The following is a 23,489-nucleotide window of genomic DNA, read 5'->3' as shown; positions in this document are numbered from 1 at the left end:
ATGTCCTCTTTGGAGAAGTGTCTGTTCATGTCAGAGTGGCTAAAATGAGCAAATCAGAGAACTCTAGATGCTGGTGAGGATGTGGAGAAACGGGCACCCTCCTACACTGTTGGTGGGAATGTAAACTGGTACAGCCCCTCTGGAAAACAGTGTGGAGGTTCCTCTGGAAACTAACACTAGAACTCCCCTATGACCCAGCAATAGCACTGCTAGGAATTTACCCAAGGGATACAGAAATGCTGAGGCATAGGAGCACATGTACCCCAATGTTCATAGCAGCACTCTCCACAATAGCTAAAACATGGAAAGAGCCTAAGTGTCCATCAACGGATGAATGGATCAAGAAGATGTGGTTTATCTATACCATGGAATACTACACGGCAATGAGAAACAATGAAATCTGGCCATGTGTAGCAACATGGATGGACCTTGAGGGTGTTCTGCTGAGCGAAATAAGTCAGGCAGAGAAGGACAAATACCATATGTTTGCACGTATAGGAGGATTAGGAGGAACTTGACGGAGGAACAAGGGGGAGAAGAAGGGCGGAAATGGTGGGGGAAAAGGAGAGAGGCAAACCATGAGAGACTCTTGAATGCTGACAAAAACTGAGGACTGATGGATGTGGGGGGGAGGAGAGATGGGCATGGAGGAGGGCACTTTGGGGATGAGCACTGAGTGTTATGTAGAAACTAATTTGACAATAAACTATTTGTAAAAAAAAAAAAATAATAACATTGAACACAAAGGAGAAAAGGTAGGAAGGGAAAGAAAAGGTAAGGAAAAGGTATGCTAAAGATGAATACATCTTCCATCATGTATTTCTAAGCCTGTTCTAGTATATGACTTTTAGAAAAAAATGAAAGGTTTCTGTTTCTTCCTCAGAAGCTTTTTCACTCCCATGCATTGTTTTGATAAAGATTTGGCCTCCATGTTTAAAAAATTAGTATTATAAACTATAGGATAACAGACTAAGGTCATATTCAACCTAGAAAGATAGCTCTCATACACTTCACATGCAGCAAGACATAGAGTAGAAAAACATGTTTTATAGCCTGTAGTCCTGTGTCTTTCAGACAGCATGTGCTAAGGTCAGGGGAAAGAGTCTAGAATCAGAATGAAAGAAACCTATACTACAAAGGAGAGAAAACACGAAAATAAAGATATGATTCAGGGCCTACTGCTCTTGTATTTGGCAAAGTTTTAAAAATCTGTTGGTTTGAGCAAAATAGCAATAGAAAAAACTAAATATATAATTATATAATTTTCCTGAACTATACAAATGCAAATCTCAGCCTCTGTAGAATCAGTTTTTGATACATTTACAAATGACATTTATCCTCTATGCAGGATATATTTGAATCTGCCACATTGGAATGTATCTCTGCCCTTCACGGTGTTAGGAAGAATGCCAAAAGATAAGTCATGCATCCGTGTTCAGAGGTCAGAAGAAGCATTACTCTGCCATATCTCACAGTGGCAGCCTTTTAAAACAATTGCAAAATGGAAAGTTTTACCCAGAATTTAAGATGTTTCCCCCTACATATAAAATATTTAATTTTTATTTTTAGGGCCCAAATCAATTTTCATCTTATACAAAATGGTTTTCTCCTTATTTATATACAGTATATATAGCATCCACATACAAAAGATAATTCTACTGAATCGCTAACGTTAGGATATTGAGATAAAATAAAATTTTGCGGAAGTAGAAGTGTAATCTAAATAGAAACTAATTGATTATTTAATTACAACATGAATGGCAAGTTCAAGTGCCCTAATTTTAATGTTTCATTGATGGAAAGAAAAGAACTTGAAGCTGGAATATGAATGTAACTCAATGTAAGTAACTCATTTTGCAGTTTCATAGAACTTTAAATACTCTCCAGATAGGCCATAGAAACACAAATGTCAAACAGGTTGAAAGTTCCCAAGATACAACTTAATACTAATACATATATTGAAATTCCTCTACTGTGGTGATAATTCAAAAAATTATTTCAATACTACTGAAGACTTAACAGAGGATTCCCTTCCTCCCTATGACCAAGGGCAAGTAAGCATGGGTGTGATGAAGGCAATGCAGGGACATGGGACACTGGGCGCCAGACTATACGGTAATCCCAAAACATTTTTATTTCCTTTGCATTGCTACCCTTTTTAGATTTGTTGAACATCAAAGAGATTAATATATCCTAATTTCCATATGTATTTACTCACTTAGAACAAAGTTTAGCACTGAGAGAAAACACATAAATCTATTAGACTGCCTCTCAATACAATTTACCCTTGTTACACTATTGGGTAAACATTTATTCCAGTATATACTATAAAATAATGTTTTAAAATTTGGGGGTGGGGGTATGACCCACAGTGAGAAACATATATTCAACACAGTCACATATCATATATATGTAATCAAAACAAAGTTTCACAAACCAACTTTCCCCTTACTATAAACAATGTGGTATATTTTGTATTCCAGGATATACTATTTCATTTAAAAATATTAGTCACTATCCATTAAATTTATTTCAGTACTTAAAAATGAGTTATAAGAATGCCTGGATGGCTCAGTGGGTTAGGGACTCTTGATTTCAACTCAGGTCATGATCTCACGGGTTGGTGAATTTGAGCCCTTCATCGGCTCTGACTGACAAATGTGCAGCCTGCTTGAGGTTCTCTCTTCCTCTCTCTCTGCCCCTCCCTCCTTACACTCTCCCTTTCTCTCTCTCTCTTTCAAAATAAATAAATCAACTTTTTAAAAGATTAGTTATGACCTGTAATTTGAAAATCATTGGTACAGACTATGGCCCTGGGACGGAGTAAAAGGAATTAGTTCACACAGAAATCACATCTTAAATCCACTTACAGAGGCCTCTAACTAAATGAATAAACAGTAATACTATACTTTAAAAAGAAATATCTTTTTAATTTTTGAAGTTTGTCATGTTAAATGTAGGGACATATTACTGTAATTATATACATAATGTATCTTTTGATGAACTATTTTCACTTTGTTTTTTCCAAACAGGAGACAATGGTTTGCTCTTTACAGTTCCATGTAACTTTCTCCATGCCCTCCCAAGAAAGAAGGAACAAATAGTATTATCTAAGATTCTGTACAGTTAAACCCTGCTTATGACTAAATTGAATTTGTATTCAGCTATTTTAAAGGCAAACACTATATAATTGGCATAACCAAATACGTTTCATAATTTTCTACAATTTGATTGCTTCTAAACATTAAGACACTTGCGTTGAATCCAAATGTATGTAAATGTAAATTGGGAATATTTCTATCTCCAAAGAAAGCTTTTATTTTATTTAAAAAAATTTTTTTTAATATTCATTTACTTTTAAGAGATGCAGACAAGCTGGGGAGGGGCAAAGAGGGAGGGAGACACAGAATCTGAAGCAGGCTCCAGGCTCTGAGCTGTTAGCACAGAGCCTGATGGGGAGCTGGAACTCACGAACTGTGAGATCATGACCTGAGCTGAAGTCAGACGCTCACCTGACTGAGCCACCCAGGCACCCGCAAAGAAAGTTTTTAAAGGGAACAGTCTGCTGTTATTATTTCTACTGCATAATTACTAGAGAGCAATAACAGAAAAAATAGCTTTCTGGCTCAGCTCTCATATTTGAAGTGACCTTGAACCAGTACAGTCTCTCATGAAAGAGCAATTAGTATGGGCTAGCACATTTAAGTTTTAAAATATTTAGATTAAAATATCAACAATTTCTTCTATAATTATTTGTAAATATCATTAAGCTCTCTATTAATGTATAAAAATGCCTTTTCTAATTTACCATAACTCTTGAGTACAATCTTCACAGAAATAAACTTTTCTAATTGTATCAAACAAAATCTAACAGTTAATCCCACGAGCAGAACAATTCAAACTTTTCATGTCCTTTTGATAGTTCTCATCTCATTTAAGAATGAGGTAATAAAAGAGAAAGCAGTTCATTTTCATCTCAATATCTTTCTTACCCAGAGCTATTTATTGTACCAATTTTTTAAACCAATCTATCCTTCAATAAATAGTGCTGGGAAAACTAGACAGCTACATGCTAAGAATGAAACTGGACCACTTTTACCACCACACAAATAAGCTCAAAAAAGATTAAAGACCTAAATGTGAGACATGAAAACATAGAAATTCTAGAAGAGAACACAGGTAGTAATTTCTCCAACATTAGTCATTGTAATCTGTGGGTCAGGTGACTTGTTATTTAAATTGTTATTTATATTATTACTTGTATCATTGGTCAAAAAGATCATAAATAAATAAGACATGGCTGCTTCCCTCAAAGAGCTTATAGACTTCACCTATAATGGCATTATTAAATTCATACAGGTGACATTAAACATAACAGTTAATAACCATAATTGTTATTACTTTTCTCCAAGAAAGACAGTAAAGACTCCATTTTTTAAAAATGACACTTCAGCTGATTTTTAAAAGATCATTGTATCTTTGCCAGGCAGACAAGGGAACAAAGTTCAGTTACAAGTACCAAGAGACTACTTATTTGAATGAGGGTGAAAGATACTAGTTGAATCCAGAGCAAGACAGACTAGATACTAAATTACCAATCTCCGATTCTGTTCGCCTAACAATCCAAAAGCCCGGAAAGAAAACCTTTAAACTCTAGGATGAGATTCAAAATCTTTATTTTTTTAATTTTTTTAAATATTTATTTATTTTTGAGAGAGAGAGAGAGAGAGAGAGAGAGAGAGACGAGAGGGAGAGAGTGAGAGTAGGGAAGGGGCAGAGAGAGCCGGAGACACAGAATTGGAAGCAGGTTCCAAGCTCCAAGATGTCAGCACAGAGCTGAAGCTCAAACCCACAAACCGTGAAATCATGACCTGAGTCAAAGTCAGACACTTAACCGAATGAGCCACCCAGGTGCCTCAAGGCTGAAAATCTTGATATGAAAAAGTAGGACTCCTAGAAATTAGAAATTTATACACACAAAGTATACATATATATACATTTATATTTTTATATGTAGTATTTATATATGTAAAGTATATACATATATACCTTTTAAAATTTTTATGTATTTATATATATAATTCTTAAATAGACTCCATAGATGGATGAAGCAGTACTTGACAGATGATATAATATATATATATGAACAGTCAAAAAGATCTGAAAAACCCAGAACATAGGATAGAATGACAAGGATATGAAAAAACATGAAATAGATAATTTTTTAAATTAAGATAATATGAAGTTTAACATAAACTTAAATGGATTTCTAGAAAATAAGAATAGAGAAAATGAAGAAGTACTATTTGAAAATAATAGATAAAACCTTTCCAAGATCGATAAAACACATGAATCCACAGATTCAGGAAACACAATGAATCACAAACAGGATAATTAAAGAACAATTCACACCTCCACATATCATGTGAGACTGCAGAATGACACATTTTTAAGCAACAAGGAAAAAAGAAAAGATTACCTACAAAGGAATGACAAATGAAAAAATAGAGGCCAGAAGACAGTAAAATAAAATCTTCAGAATACTAAGGAAAATTCATAATAAATCTAGAGGTGGATACCCAGTTATCATTCAAGAAACACCCTTCAGACAAACAGAAATAGAAAGCATTTATCACCAAGGCATCCTTATAATGGAATTTCAAAGTATATATTTCAGGAAGAAAAACAATGACCCCAGAAAAAATGTCTCCGATGCAAGAAGGAATCCAAAACCAAGAAACTAAAGGACATAAACAAATATAAAGAAAATAAAAATAAGAGGAGTTAAAAAATCCACTTCATGATTTCTAAGATCCTTTCTAGTTGATTTTTTAAGAAAATTTTCAATGTTTATTTATATTTGAGAGAGAGAAAAAGAGAGACACAGAGACAGTGCACGAGCAGGGGAGGAGCAGAGAGAGAGGGAGACAGAATCTGAAGCAGACTCCAGGCTCTGAGCCGTCAGCACAGAGCTGGACACTGGGCTCGAACCCACGAGCCATGAGATCATGGCCAGGGCCGAAGTCAGATGCTCAACCGACTGAGCCACCTAGTTGATTTTTTCTTTTATATTAAGTTGTTTTCTACTTCAGTATAAGTAAGGGTCATTTTTGGTCTCTATTCATGTAGCTATCTGTGCTTTAGCCTGAGATAATAACATTTATAACTCTTGCATTTACCAACTGTTCTCCATTCCTCACACCCCAAATCCTGATATAGTTTCACTGACATACTATAGAGTTGTGATATCATTAGTATTAATTATAAGAAAATGATAAACATGTACACATACATTTTAAAATACAATTAGCAATTTTTAGTCTTTTCATAGTGAGTAAAGACTTGTTCCTTACAACTTTGTAAGAGTTATGAAGTTAGAGCACTACATAAGTATTTCACCTTCTCATAAATTGAGACAGTCTGAGTTGGCCTACATACACAATAGTCAAATATATGAATTATTTAAACAGAAATAAGCTCATAGTGCCTGTAATGTAGTGACTTATAGGTGAACTGGACTTGAATATCCAAAAATTTGCAAACTGAAGGTGGAAAGAAGGGTTTCCTAATATAAGCAAAATCAACAAATCAAGGCAAAGAATGGGGATAGTAAAATAATATTTATAAAGCATCATGGATTAAATAAACAGAATAATTTCAAGATAATTTTAGATATCTAATATGGTACTGAGGAGTAAGATAAACAAAACATTAGAAGATGAACTTGAGAGATAAGAAAACAAGCAGTTCAGGGAGATACTCTGTATACACCTGAGTTACAAAAAGTATGGTATTTAAATACTTAAAAAGCAAAGTAAGCAAATCTAATCAGTTTGGTGTTTTTGTCCTTTAACCCCAGTGATTGTATTTTAGTGATGTGCTTTACAATGTCATTAGTAAAGTGGAAGAAATCTGAGTAGTGATGTAATTTACCAAAAAAAAATGGTTTGTTATATTTAATACCCACTTTAAGCAAAGTGATTTTCCTATACAAATGCCAAAAATGTGGGAAAGCCAATGAAGAGGGCCACTTTACTTTCCACTTTAGATTTAAAAAACCAACCCACCAAAAACACCTGTGCTCTTAAATTTTCTAAGTACCTAAAAATTCAAGGGATATATAGAAAGAAAATAAAAATACCCTAGGCATGGGGGGGAATGGAATTAGATTAGAAATGGGAAATGAGAAAAAGGCAAAGGATGACTAAAACTGTGTACAGTTCACCCCTGAACGACACGGGTTTGAACTGTGTAAGGCCACTTACACATTAATTTTTTTACATAAATGCAATAAATGCATATTCTCTTCTTTATGATTTTCTTACTAACATTTTATTTTCTCTAGCTTACTTTATTGTAAGAATACATCATATAATATATATAACATAAAAAATATGTGTTCATTGACTGCTTAGGTTACCAGTAAGGTTTCCAGTCAACAGTAAGCTATTAGTAGCTATGTTTTGGGGGAGTTAAAAGTTATACATGGGTTTTCAACTGTGTGTGCAGGTTGGCACTCCAACCCCTGCTTTGCTCAACTCTCTTTTTTTTAAACCTTTTTTTCTTATGTTTTATTTATTTATTTCTAGGAGAGAGAGAGAGAGACAGCGTGAGCAGGGGAGGGTCAGAGAGAGAGTCACAGACTCTGAAACAGGATCCAGGCTCTGAGTTGGCAGTCAGCACAGCATCCGACGCGGGGCTCGAACCCATGAAACGCGAGATCATGACCTAAGCGAAAGTCGGACGCTTAACCGATTAAGCCACCCAGGCGCCCCTGATCAACTTCTTAAGAAGATGGATAACTTCTTACATTTCTTCAAATACTTATTCTCTTCGCAACACCAAAGACTATTATTTGAATTAAACTGATGTTCAAATGAAATGAGAATTTCTTCTACTACTTAGAAGAACCAAACTCCAATTATTAGAAATATATGTGAATAATCTGTCCCTCTACTTATTACATAATAGAGATAGCCAAAACTGATTTATACCTATAAACGTTTCTTGTTTATTAAACTTATGCTAACAATAGGCACTTATACAAGGTCCATGAAAGGAAGCAGCATAGCAGCTAAGAAAATCTCTAAAACCAGATCACCAGAATTCATATCCAGTTCTGATAATTACTATTTACTTAGCCATGTGACTTTAAGTTCTTTCTGCCTCAATTTCCTCAAATGCAAAATAGAGATTATAGTGTTTACTTTGTATGATTTTTATGAAGATTAATGTAAAGCATGCTAACATGCTTCAAACAGTACCAGGGAGTTCTATATTAGGATTAGTTAATACATATATATTATCCAATATAATCCTCCCAGCAGTTCAAGAAGATAGATATATTTATCCCTATTTCAAAGATGAGAAATCTGAAGCTCAGTTAAGACAGGTTAAACGACTTGCCCAAGATTATAGCTTGTTCAATTAAAATGAGGAAGGGTTAGGATTTGAATCAAATTTTATATGACTTTAAAATTCATGTTCCTTCTATTATGTCACAAACTGCTTTGTTTTCTTAAAGCTTAGCCACTTTTCTCTCAATTTTTACATACCAAATAACAAATTTTAGATAGAAAAAAATAACATTCAAGCTTTCTTTCTGAAATCTTATAATTTTCTACATTTTCCTTTAATCTTTAGAAAGTAAATATGCAAATGCAGTTAAATACTTTGATTTTTTAATCTTAAAGTGTGGTTATTACTAGTGCTTACAATTTCACTCTGTCCTCTTTCTCTTCCTGGACTACAAGAAGAATATTATACATTGCTCAGGCCCTTGTAGTAACTAGTGTTGACCAAAAGAACATAATCAAAATGATGATGTGTCATGTCTGGACCAAAATACAGAAAACTGAGTGTGATTTCTCCATGCTCCTCTCTTCCCAGGTGCAGAGACCAAAAAGATGAGGTGATCCAGTAGTGCAGCTATAAAATCACTGAACCTCTGTCAGTCTGAATTCCTGAGTAGCTGTGTGGAAGAGAAGTTCCCAATCTCGGCCCTAACCCATATTTTATCGTATTTATTGTATGAAGCCATTGAGATTTTGGAGCTGTTACTACAACATAGCTTAGTCTATCCTAACAAGAAAACAAACATTTTTTTTGTTGTTTTTATTTTTTATCTTTTTACAAATAGTTTATTGTCAAATTAGTTTCCACATAACACTCAGTGCTCATCCCCACAAGTGTCCTCCTCCATGCCCATCTCTCCTCCCCCCCACATCCATCAGTCCTCAGTTTTTGTCAGCATTCAAGAGTCTCTCATGGTGTGCCTCTCTCCCTTTCCCCCACCATTTCCTCCCTTCTTCTCCCCCTTGTTCCTCCTTCAAGTTCCTCCTAATCCTCCTATACGTGCAAACATATGATATTTGTCCTTCTCTGCCTGACTTATTTCGCTCAGCATAACACCCTCAAGGTCCATCCATGTTGCTACACATGGCCAGATTTCACTGTTTCTCATTGCCATGTAGTATTCCATGGTATAGATAAACCACATCTTCTTGATCCATTCATCTGTTGATGGACACTTAGGCTCTTTCCATGTTTTAGCTATTGTGGAGAGTGCTGCTAGGGACATTGGGGTACATGTGCTCCTATGCCTCAGCATTTCTGTATCCCTTGGGTAAATTCCTAGCAGTGCTATTGCTGGGTCCTAGGGGAGTTCTATTGTTAGTTTCCTGAGGAACCTCCACACTGTTTTCCAGAGGGGCTGTACCAGTTTACATTCCCACCAACAGTGTAGGAGGGTGCCCGTTTCTCCACATCCTCGCCAGCATCTAGAGTTCTCTGATTTGCTCATTTTAGCCACTCTGACTGGCATGAGGTGGTATCTCACTGTGGTTTTGATTTGTATTTCCCTGATGAGGAGGGATGCTGAGCATCGTTTCATGTGTCTGTTGGCCATCTGGATGTCCTCTTTGGAGAAGTGTCTGTTCATGTCTTCTGCCCATTTCTTCACTGGGTTGTTTGTTTTTCGGGCGTGGAGTTTGGTGAGTTCCTTATAGATTCTGGATATTAACCCTTTATCTGATATGTCATTTGCAACTATCTTTTCCCATTCCGTTGGTTGCCTATTAATTTTCTGGGTTGTTTCCTTGGCTGTGCAGAAGCTTTTAATCTTTATGAGGTCCCAACAGTTTATTTTTGCTCTTGATTCCCTTGCTTTTGGGGATGTGTCAAGTAAGAAGTTGCTGCGGTGGAGGTCAAGGAGGTTGTTTCCTGCTTTCTCCTCTAGGGTGTTGATAGTTTCCTGTCTCACGTTCAGGTCCTTTATCCATTTTGAGTTTATTTTTGTGCATGGTGTGAGAAAATGATCTAGTTTCATTCTTCTGCATGTTGCTGTCCAGTTCTCCCAACACCATCTGTTAAAGAGGCTGTCTTTTTTCCATTGGATGCTCTTCCCCACTTTGTCAAATATCAGTTGGCTGTATACTTTTGGGTCCACTTCTGAGTTCTCAATTCTGTTCCATTGGTCTATGTGTCTGTTTTTGTGCCAATACCATACTGTCTTGATGATGACAGCTTTGTAGTAGAGGCTAAAGTCTGGGATGGTGATACCTCGTTTGGGTTTTATTCTTCAGTATTACTTTGGCTATTCAGGGTCTTTTGTGGTTCCATACAAATTTTAGGATAGTTTGCTCTAACTTTAAGAAGTATGCTGGGGCAATTTTGATTGGAATTGCATTGAATGTGTAGATAGCTTTGGGTAGTAATGACATCTTAACTATATTTATTCTTCCTATCCATGAGCATGGAATGTTTTTCCATTTCTTTGTGTCTTCTTCAATTTCCTTCATAAGTTTTCTATAGTTTTCATCATACAGATCTCTTGTATCCTTGGTTAGGTTTATTCCGAGGTATTTTATGGTTTTTTGTGTAATTGTGAATGGGATCAGTTTCTTGATTTCTCATTCTGTTGCTTCATTGTTGGTGTATAAAAATGCAACTGATTTCTGTATGTTGATTTTGTACCCTGCAACTTGGCTGAATTCTTGGATCAGTTCTAGTAGGCTTCTGGTGGAGTCTCTCGGGTTTTCTATGTAGAGTATCATGTCATCTGCAAAGAGGGAAAGTTTGACTTCCTCTTTGCCAATTCTGATGCCTTTGATTTCCTTTTGTTGTCTGATGGCTGATGCTAGGACTTCCAGCACTATGTTAAACAACAGTGGTGAGAGTGGACATCCCTGTCGTGTTCCTGATCTCAGGGGGAAAGCTCTCAGTTTTTCCCCATTGAGGATGATGTTAGCTGAAGGCTTCTCATAGATGGCTTTGAAAAAACAAACATTTCTTAAATGTTTATTTATTTTTGAGAGAGAGAGTGTGTGTGTGAGCATGAGCAGAGGGGAGGGGCAGAGAGACGGGGACAGAGGATCCAAAGTGGGTTTAGCAGACACCAGAGAGCCGGATGCAGGCTTCAAACTCATGAACCGTGAGATCATGACCCAAACCAAAGTTGGTCACTCAACAAACTGAGTGACCCAGGCACCCAAAGATAACATTTTTATATTTATACTTCCTCAAATTATACTTTCTAGTGATCACATATTTTATTGGGTTGATGTCATATAGTTTAGTGTTTAATTAATCCTTCCTGTAGTATTGGCCACTTAGATTTTTATCTAATTACTCATAATGTAAATATTTTTTTATTATTCATATTTATTGATGGAAAACTTAACAGAAGCATATAGATAAATAAGTTATTGTCTTTACATCAAAACAGTGAGTACAACTGGGTAATTATTTAAAAGCACTCCTGTAAAATGCAACAGAATGGTAGAACGTGCTTTTTTATGAAATAAAGAAAGGTCTTAAAGGAAGAATTTTAAGAAAACAAATAGTAAAGAAGATATTTATTGGTGCAGAAACAGCTAAGTGAGAGCAGAGATTTAAAAATGAAAAGGGATGAAAATAATGGAACTGTGAGAAAAAAACAATGAAAAAAAATCTAAGAGAAAGGGTCAACATTAGAGGGAGGGAAAGAATGGGGGGGGGGATGTAGATGCCCCCAACATCTGAGGCATTATAAGTAGGTGAAAGAAAGGGCAATATTAAATTTTTAAAACTGGAAATTTTAGAATAATGGAATTGGCAGATGACTTCTGAGAGGAATCTAAAATCATCCAGTCCATGATCCTTATTTTAAAAATGAGAAAACTCAGGTCCCAAAGAGTTAAGACAAAATCTCAGTTAATCACACAACACAGCTTCCGTATTATCTCTGCTTCAGTTTCCTCCACCTTCTGAAGTTTGTGAAAGAAATCAGTCTAAGTTTGGAGAACACACACCAAGTCAAGAAATGAACTTATAGGACAATGAAGATAAGCTTTTCTCATTTTAGGAAAATAATCAGTTTTCATAAGTCCATAAAGACAAAAAAAAAAAAGATCAGAGGAGGATCACAATTGCCTGATAAAATTGCCTGATTTTGAGATAGAAAATCCATTAACATTTAGTTCACAGTAGTTGCATTTGTATTTTAAAATGTGGAAACATTACAAAAAAATCCAGTTAATTATGAACTGGTCATCTCCAATAAATAAAAGTATTTTTAATAGATTAAAATATAAACTTTATATATATGAAAGTTTATATAAGAATTTACTTTCTTAAATAATACTAACTTGGAAAAAATAATAGTAACTTAGAAAATAATACTTTAAAACGCATTGTATATGTACTTCGTTTATGCTTATGTATCTCTCAGTTTCTAGAGAATTTTCAAGGAGGGAAGGGGAATAGGAAGAACAAAGAAAGACGTAACACTTCAAATTCTACAGAAAGATTATATTTCATAACTCAGTCAATCAAATAATTGGCAAGCAGTGAGATATAGTTAGCTATCACTATCCTAACATCAAGTAACTGAGAAGTACTGATCGCCATTATGTTTTGAAGAAAACACATCTTTATGGCAAAAAGCTCTAATTCATATGTGAAACAGTGTTTTGTAGCCAGGTGTTTAGTGTTTATCCTAGCTTAATTTTATTGTGCTTGATTCCTAATTTTGTCATAGAGGTATTTTACAGAACTTCAATTTTGTAATTTTAAAATAGGCATATGGTAAGCCTTCCAATCAGAAGCCAAATGTGTCAACAGGTTTATTTCATAGTCCCTGCGATTAAGCCAGACGATGCACAATTTAGAAATAGACAATGGAACTCAAGAGGTCAGCAAAATATTAAAATGGGAGGACTTTAAAATGTCATGAAATGACTGATTTTATAAAGAACTACAGAGTTTTATGAAAGACCTTGCCTGCAGGTCAGAAAGGGAAAGAGAATCCCAAGCAGGCTCTGCACTGTCAGCACAGAGCCCGATGAGTGGCTTGAACTCATGACCCATGAGATCACGACCTGAGCAGAAACCAAGAATCAGATGCTTAACAAACTGAGCTACCCAGGTGCCCCAATAATAGCATTTATTAAGTGACTAGAAATTTATATCTTCATGATACATCAACTATCATTGTATTTAGGATCTCAGGATTGTTTCCTAATCATAACTACTATAGTCAACATACAGAAGAAAAATAAAAAGAATATCAGCTCTTTCCCATGTGGCAACCTTCACAGCTTTTTTGCTACTTGTTATGAATATAGTTTAAAATCATATTCAACAGTATAATAGATTATCTGTGGAAAAACAAAGTGTGCTTTAAGATGTGATTCTAGTTTTATTTTATTGGCATTAGTTCTTCCCACTCTTCCAATGAGAAGTTCCAAATCTTCTCCTTCTCAGGCATACTCATAAAGGTCATGTGACCCAATATCTCCCCAACATAGGAATACCATTTACAATATCACAGTATGTCTGATTTTTGCTTGAACAAATCCAGTAATGGACAGCTAACTACTATGTAAGTTTCTCCATCTTCAGAAACTTACAACGTTTAGAGATATTGTAAGATTATAAGACCACCTCTGTATTCTCAGGCTCGATCTATCTATCATCTATCTATATAAAACAAATGAGATGAAATCATGGCAAGACAGACTTTGATCTCATTCATTCAGATTTATTCACTCACTCACAAAATTATATAATTATATATTAATATATTAATTGATGATTATTAAATAAATGATTATGTTTATAATGGACTGAGTGAATGAGACCAAAAACCTGCCTCCCTATGACTTCAATCTATTTGTTTCATTTTTGTTCCCATTTTGGAGCTCTATTACTATTTGTGAGAATGAAATAATACCACTAACTAATGCTTAAACTGAATCTTAAAGGACAAATAGGATCATTGAGGTGAATAAAAAGAGCATTCCAGGAAAAAGGCACAACTTGCACAAAAGCAGGGTGATATCAGTGACTTCAAAAGGTATTAATCCCCAGTCTTTAATATGACAGGTTTTTTTTTTCTTTAGCTATCCCAAACGATTATAACATCCTGGTGAAGAAAGCATTAGTACTGTGACTTTTACTGTAATTTTTTTGTATGGGGAAAATAAGATACATTCAACTTTTCCAGCAAGACAATAGTAGAGCCAGAATAAAACTTAAGTTTTGGTTTTTCTGATGGCCATTTGAATGGTCAATCACTAGATAATTCTACCTCTACATCCTGAAACTGTTAGTCCCTGGCTGTCCGACTTTTCTCAGTGCTACTTATAATTGTAGTAATAAGAACTAACAACAACCAAAACAAAGGTTTTGTAAGGTTTGCAATGTGCCAGACACAATGCTAGAACTTTACAGACATTTAGTCAGAAATCTTTAAAAACTGATGAGTATTCTGCTACTTAAAGAGGCTCTGAAACTTTCCCAGAGCCCTCAGCTATTAAGGGCTAGAGACCAGTTTGAAGCCAGGTCAATACTCTTAACCAATATGCTATACTGCAAAGGCATTATATTAGTTATTCATAAAATCTAAAATTCCTTACTTTAACTTTAAAATACTTCAGTCTGATTCAACCCTATTTATGTACCTCAGGTAATATAAATTTCTAATGGTGTCCTAAATAACCTAAGCCTTATTTTTCCATGAACTTTTCATACTAATTCCCTATTTTGTTATTCAACAAAAATGTATTAAGTAGTTACCATGTGCCAAGCAGTGTATTTGTGTTAGCTTTAAAGAAATAAGAGGCGCCTAAGTGGTTCAGTTGGTTAAGGGTCCGACTTCAGCTTAGGTCATGATCTCGTGGGGTTCGTGAGTTTGATTCCACATTGGGCTCTGTGTTGACAGTACAGAGCCCACTTCAGATCCTCTGTCCATCTCTCTCTCTACCCCTCCCCCACTTATACTCTCTCAAAATGAATGAATGAATGAATAAATAATAAATAATAAAATAAATGAGACAGTGCCTTTGCCCTGAAACCATTCACAGTCAAGACAGGAAAATCAATGACTACAATGTAGAATGCATTGTGCTTCAATTAAGGTACATACTGGGATCCAGAGGAACATTAGGGAAAACCACCTAATCACTCTAAAGGAATAGGAATGTTTCAACTGCAGGCAGTGCTTAATCTAAATAAATCTTGAGGCATATTAAATAGTTAGCCAGGCAAAAACAAAGAGAAATGAGGGGCTAAAAGCATTCTAGGCAAAAAGGAGAGCATTTTAAAGATTTGAGAGTCTGTCTCTATCTAACTAACAGAATGTAGACTAAGTTTAATTAAAGATGGTTAAGTTTAAAGGTCACTTCCTCATTCCTCAAATTACAAATAGAACTACCATATGATGCAGTAATTTCACTTCCAGGTATATATCCCAAAGAAATAAAATCATGATTTCAAAGAAATATCTGCACTCCTATGTTCATTGTCACATTATTCATAATATCCAAGACAGGGAAATAACCTAAAAGTCCAACATAGGTTAGTGGGTAAAATATGGTGGAATATTATTCAGTCATGAGAAAGAAGGAAATCTTGCCATTTGTGACAGCATATGTTGTTGGATGGACTGAGGGCATTATGTAGTCAAATGTTCTACCACTGAGTTATACCCCAGGAGTGAGGGCATTATGCCAGGTGAAATAAGTCAGACAGAGAAAGACAAATACTGTATGTTCTCATTTTCTGATAATTTTCTGAAAATTATATTGAAGGTAATTTGCATTCTGGAAAGAGTACTAAGGCAGCTGAATGATGATGAGTAGGTTACTTTGGGGATGGGAAGCAGGAACAAAAAGAAATCTCATTTAAGAAATGATTACAATGATTACAATAGTCCAGGTGAAAAATGAATATGAAATCACACCAAGGTCAAGACTATGGAAAGAAAGGGTAAACTTTAGATTCCCTAAGAGAAAGAATCTACATAACTTGGTGAGTAACTGGGTGTAAGGTTAGGATTAAAAAAAAAAAAAAAAGTTGAAAAAAATTATCAGGTCATCATGCTATGGAAGACAAAGGTTTTAAAGAGAAAATAGTAAGTTGGTTTGGGACATACCAAGTTTGAGGTGTTTGTAAGACAGATGAGCAGAGATGTCTAACAAGATGCAATGTCTAGAACACTGGACAGAGATTAGAATGTAGATATGTAGAATGCAAGTACTTTACTTGTATTACAGATTTGGAATTCTATTTATTCTACTCAATTCCATTCTATTCTAAATTCTTTTTTATTTTTTTAATGTTTAATTTAGAGAGAGAGAGAGAGAGAGAGAGCGTGCACAGAGGAGGGGGCATAAAGAGGGAGACACAGAATCCAAGGCAAGCTCCAGACTCTGAGCTATCAGCACAGAGCACAACACAGGGCTCAACCCCATGAACCGTGAAATCATGTCCTGAGCTGAAGTCAGACGCTTAACCAACAGAGCCACCCAGAGACCCCTCCCGTTCTATTCTAAAATCACCATGTATAGCAGCAGTTCTCAGTTTTGGCTGCTTCTGATATTCACTTGGAAAGCTTTTTTGTAAATATAGAAGCCTGGGTTCTATCTCCATAGACTTCAGTATTTCTGAGATAAGCTTGGGGACTAAATGTTTTTAAAAAGCGATACATTTGATTCTGATGCATAGTCACAATTAAGAATCACTGGTTGGTAATTTAAGTCATGAGTATACATTACTACATGATTTTCAAACAATACATTGCACCAATTAGGGGAGATAAAGAAGAAATTATCAGAAAGATTATGGCAATAATGACTATAATTTATTGAGCACTATGGCAGGAACTGTGCTAATGACTTTACATGTATTATTTGTAGTGGAAGAGAAACCCAAAAAAGGGTATAATGAAAGTCAGTTAACACCTCTTCCAAGAAGTCTTCCCTAGAAGTCTGTTTGCCTTGACATCTCTTCTCTCAATTTGGCATTTAGAATATACTAACATATACATGGCTATCTAATTCAAATTTATATGATTCTAAGCAGTAAAACAAAGTGGTTAAGACCAGAAGCTAGAGCTAGACTTTCCAGTTTAAATTCTAGAACATCATATTCTTTGCTGGCAATCTTAATCTTAGTCAAGCTACTTAGTTTCTTACTTAGTATACCATATATAATTAAAGTATAATGTGTATGTACGGATACACACCTGTGTCCTAAATATGTGTGTATATGTGTGTGTATACATAATGTAAGTTCCTTGAAGAAATGGATTTGTTTTATATCTTTTGTAGGCTTTTTTAGCTTTCTCCTCAACTTTACTTAGTCCAGTGGGGAGTAATTACAGTAACTATTATTTGTTAAGCTAAGCACTGTTTCAAGTACTTTACTTGCATTAATTAATTCAATTTGTTTCATTAGAAATCTAAACATTAATACATCAGCACCCCAATTTTACAGACAACAATACTGAGGAAAATAGAGATCAAGTCATGTTCCTAAAATAAACATTACCAGTAAAGTGGAGATATGGGATCCAACAAAGGGAATCCAGCTTGATAACTCCAGCTGTTAAGTACTATGCTATACTGTCTCCCTTTATAATATGCAATAGACTCAAATTCTTATGAAATTGAATAACTTTTTTAGAATAAATGGAATCCGAATAGATGTACACATTTATATGCAGCACATTTTGCAATGTGCTTCATTGAAACCAGGCTCTTTTTGCCTTTTAGAAAGAAGATTTTGATAAAGAAATATTCAATTATCTTTAACTTATTCTTATTTACATTCTTAATTATCATTTTTGAAACGCTTGGGGTGGGGAAAGGATCGTATCACTAAATTTCTTTTATCTACTTTTCTTTTGAGGAAAAAAAATGTTTAAATGTCTAAAAGTTTTAAAGCAACCCAAAGCCCAATGATCTCTAATGGTTTCTCCCAGAAATGAATCTATCATTCTAAAACAAGTAATCAAATTTTACTGGATCCCTACTATAAACATTACCTTTTCCCAGGCAATGTGAAGTCATAAGGATTAATAGTAAAAACCTCACAAGACCTAGAAAATGAGGTTTTCGAGTAATTCAGACCTCTACAGAAACAAACAGAATATTCTCAATTATATGGGTCTGTTAAAAATAGAGCCAGAAGAGCTACTGTGTCCGGTTTCATTTTTACACACACTGGTGGTATTCCATGAGTTTCACTTCTGACATACTTTATATGGATAATGTGCTAAGTAAGGGTATTCAATTCCAATCCTTTCACAATTCCCAGGCACAAATATCATCTTCCTGGGTCTGATAACAAAGTCACACCCCAGCTGTCACATCTAAAGGAAATCTGCTCTTGGATGTTACCCAGCTTTTTTACTAACCACAGGCAATACTGAAATGCTTCTGGTGTATGGAGGAGATTTAAAGGCGATATTAAAAGTATTTAGCAATGATGGTTTATATTATCATTTCTAAATGAAGAGTATAGCTAAAATATCCCTGAGACTTCCATGATTATACACAGAATTTCTTGTTCCAATTTTCCCTAAAACAAAGTCCTTATTATCCAAATATTCACCATAGTGACATGTATATTCATTGTATTAAAATGATCCCTCTAGATTGTCCTTGGTCTATGAAATGTCAAAAATAAAGCCAAGGCTAAATCAGATTACTTACCAATAAAATAGAGTTTACATCAGGGACAAGCAGGAGGTCTCTTAGGATCTGAAATCTAGGACTTTTGAGTGGTTCTGGATAGACAGAAATGCTCTCACGTGGAATTTTGATAGAGAATTTTATTAAAATCCTTCATTTTGCTTCTACCCCCTACCTTGTCTACTAACTACTAAATCTACTCAGGAATTTAATTTTCATTTTCAAAGTCTCAAGAGGGTTTGAGCTCTAAGAATGACTGCAAAATATAGGTGCTGCTCTTTTGGTTTTTTTATTTTATTTTCTCCTAAGAATAAGTAGATCAGCATAGACATATTCTCAGTTTAGAAATCATAACCTAACATTCAAGACTCTGTACTATCTGGTCCCAACAAACCCTCCTGTGTTGTCCTGAATTACCCCACCAGGCGATAGCCAAAATGAACTAGTCCATACTAGTCAAACATATTATTTGCTTTCTGCCTCCCCTTCTGCCTCGGTCTTTGTCCATGTTGTTTCTTCTGCCCCAAAGGACCTTTCCCCATCTTTGCCAGTCTTCAAGTTCTACCTCAAATGCTGCCTTTTCCAGACTTCCCTAACTCCTCATCTAGACTCTTCTCTCCTCTCCCCTCCCCACTCAGCTTGAAATATTCTGCCCACTGAATTCACAGCATCATGATTTATGTTTCTTTTCTCTTTTGAATCTCTAAGGCACTCACTACTTTCTACATTCTGCTGTAGTGCCTTGTATTTAGTGTTTATGAATCACTACCTGTCACTTCATAAAGCAGGGACTTATTGGTCTTTATATCTCTCCCCAGTACTGTGCTTCTAGAACGTCATAGTATTTTGTATATTTGTTTGGAGAAATTGCATTGTGCTTAGGTTTGATTGACCCTGTGCCAATATGAAAGAAATAGCTGCACATTGAGAAAATTGCTCAAGAGAACTAAAATGCAATGATATCATAAAATGTAACACTTAAGCATGTATATTTCATCCAAATATCCAATTACTCACTTGGACTCTAGAGCTTGACAGAACAGCACAGGTTTGAAGTGCACAGGTCCACCTGTATGTAGATTTTTTTATATATAAATACAGTACAGTACTATAAATATATTTTCTTTCTCATGATTATCCTAACAACATTTTCTGTTCCCTAGCTTACTTTATTATAAGAATACAGAATGTAATACATATAACATACAAAATAGGTGTTAATTGACTGTTTATGTTATCGATAAGACTTCTAGTCAACAGCTGGCTATTAGCAGTTAGGTTTTAGGGAAGTAAAGGTTATGCACAGATTTTCAACTGTGCAAGGGGGTCAGCACCACCCCACCCCTCACATTGTTCAGAGGTCAACTATAGACATTTTTACAGTAAATAAACACAAGCAATTCAAAATAACATACTCTATCAAATAGGAACTTGAATTGGTCTCTTCACCTACAGTACTGTATTTATAACACATGTCATTTTAGTCTTCGTCGAGAATAAAATCATTAACCAATAAAATTAAAATTAAAACAAATAAAACAAGTGTGTCTAACTGTCAGTGAAGGTTTTTGTCCTGGACATTTTTTTTAAATATTTATGAGAGAGAGAGAGAGCGCGCGCACGTGAGAATGAACAGGGTAGGAACAAAGAGACAGAGAGACAGAATCCAAATTGGGTTCCATGTTGACAGCAGAGTCTGATGGCAGATTCAAGCTCACGAAACACGAGATCATGACCTGAGCCGAAGTTGGACATTTAACTGACTGAGCCAATCAGGGGCCCCCTGGACATTTTTAATGATTAAAAAAATAACTCAGGTCATTAAGTCTAAACTATATAACTTCTCTATTATATCTCTTAAATCTGGATATTTACTCCTAAATTTTAACCTTCAACTACAACTAAGGAAGACCTGCTAAGGCCCAGTAATCTTATTTGTCATGAATGAAGTAGTTGGCATAATAGAAGAAAGCAAAGAATCTATACACAGAATACAAATAGAAACTTAAGTCAGCCTAGTAAGCAGATGCAAAAAAAAAAAAAAAAAAAAAAACCTTTAAACACAACATTTTTCATCAAATCACAATTCCTATAGTCAATAAATGTTAGAATTTAATCAGATATAGGATGTCTTCCTTTGTTTACAATTTTATAGCTATCTTTATTTCAGTAAAGCATAGGTTTTTGACTGAATATATTTGATAAGGAGAACAAAGGACAGGTAACAAAATTAAACTACATGACTACTATTACTCACACCTGTCGATAGCCCATCCTAGCTCAGAGAATGTACATACTAATGTCTGTCAACAAATAATTTTGGCAATAATGTTTGTTATGAATACCAGGTAGTTTTGCAAATGTTTTATATATATTGCCTCACTTCATCTTCACAACCATTCTTTGAGGTAGATACCATTATTACCCCTATATTACAAATGAGCAAACAGATACCCAGAAAGATTAAGTAACTTGTCCAAGATCATATAGCTGGTAAACGGTATAGCTAAGCTCTGAACCCGGTGAACATGGCAGTCCACATACTCAACCACCATACTTACCACCTCTAACTTCAGCCAGCTAGCTTTTACAAATCAGAAGAATTTGTGTGTCAATTTTTCTCTTGCTCTAATACAAGAAAACAAGCACTTTGGAGGCACTACTGGGCAGCATGTCCCACTTTAGGATTCTGGGGAAAACAACGGTTTTGTGTCTACTCTACCCACCTCCCTGCTACTTGTAGCCAGAATGCTGGTATGAAAAAGAAAAGAAGTGGTGCCTCGAAGTCCAACAGCCAGCTGGCTAAGGCCTACATCCATACAAGTTTCTCTCAGTTCCTTCTCATTTCCCCCATTTTATTGAAAAAAACTCCCTAGTGACCTAATTAGCATCAAACGCTCTGGAACGTGCTAGTCTGGATTTCCAAAGTTTAATCCCTATGAAGTCAAAGCCTCTTTCCATAATACACAATTAGACTGGACTGGTCACATCCCTCTTTTGAGCTAAGTCTTAAGGTCCCTGCTTCTGTTTCCTGCCAACGGGCTACATCCACCTTTACTCTCAACATAAGTTGCCAATTGTGGCTTATAAAACATACAAAAATATTTTATAATGCCTTGGTACAATAAATTATGCATTATAAAAGAATTTAATGCAGCTGTTAAAATTATGAAATGCTTAATTGGACACATTGTACAATCTTTTATTTCTCTAATACCAAGAAACTTACATGAAAAGAAAATGAGTTATATGTAACTCATCCAAGGCTTCATTAGTTTATAAATTAAATTAAAACTGATTGTAACAGACCATCTTTGAAAAGTCAATTCAAAACATGAACATGGCTTATTGTGTACATTTTCTCAGAATCTCCTTGAAAGCAAGACACAACTTTTTCTTTCCTGTATTTCTTACAACGTCAAATACAGTATTGTGCAAATGTTCAGCTTCCACATATTGTTGACTAAACTGAACAATTACTCAAATCGTTGCTTATAGATAGCTTACCTTTAGAAACGTTTATTATGTAAAATGAAATGCTCATGTAAAATAGGAAAGACAGAGGCAGCCATTGTAAAAAGCAGACGACTAATCATTACTGGGCAGACATACAATCAATTCCATTCTAAAGGTCAAGATAATCTGGCCACGCAGGTAAAACGGTTAGGGCTGACATTAAATTTAACTGTCCATGACATTCTGACTAATCTTTACTTGTAAGGTAATGCATTCTGACAATAGCAACAGAGAGAACTTTTTCTCCAATATGTAAAAGAAATGACAACTCTAAGGCAGTAACTTTTTTACCTTACAAAATTCTTGAGATGTCCTTTACATGCCACTAAAGGAAAGTAACCAAAAATGTTTATGGTTTAGTTCTTTTGAAAGGTCATAAATACAGTGAAAAATAGCAGAATGCTGTAAAACCAATACCTAGAGGAATCCCAAAGCAATGCCAAGAAACAGAATGTACTCATAGTGACTAATACATGCAAATACTGGAAATAAATTCTAACAGATTAAACAGGTTTTGTAGCAACTAAAAGGTATATCCAAATCATTCCAAAACTAATCAAGCTTAAGAATATGGCAATCTTCCCTACTAATAAGAATATAAGCTGGCTAAGTAGCCTGAATAACATATAAATTATAGCCAATATCAGTAGGTATAATTTTTAATGTGTTTTTAATTAAAAAGGAGAAACCAACCCCTTAATTGAAGCAAATCACTGTTTCAGACTCCTACTTCTGTCTTTTGATAAACATACTTATTTTTATTACTATAGCATCACACCAATGAGGCATTAGACCTAATCATGCTACAAAATCATGAAAACAAAACTATATGTTGAGAAATGCTGAAACATTCTTTTTGCTTATTTAATATGGCATATCTGGTCAAATATCTGAGAAGTCCTCTAAAACTAAGGAAGGAATATGTATAATATAAAAAAATAAAATATCCTTTTCTTCAAAATTGGAACAAACACAGGAACAGTGTCTTACCCAAGTATGCAATTCTGAATATATGCT

General features: G+C 35.0%; 1 protein-coding gene across 1 annotated transcript in view; it reads right to left on the bottom strand.

The window, feature by feature from the left end:
• The window catches only part of SLC4A10 (solute carrier family 4 member 10), a 207,188-nt gene that overhangs the window by 182,655 nt on the left and 1,044 nt on the right, over positions 1-23,489 (bottom strand). The gene's annotated exons all lie outside the window — the stretch shown is intronic.

This window comes from Hyaena hyaena, unplaced genomic scaffold (genome assembly GCF_003009895.1).
Source record: "Hyaena hyaena isolate Hyena2069 unplaced genomic scaffold, ASM300989v1 scaffold_450, whole genome shotgun sequence".
NCBI lineage: Eukaryota > Metazoa > Chordata > Mammalia > Carnivora > Hyaenidae > Hyaena > Hyaena hyaena.
The sequence above is the reverse complement of the archived record's forward strand: the minus strand, read 5'-3'. Positions and strand labels throughout refer to the sequence as shown.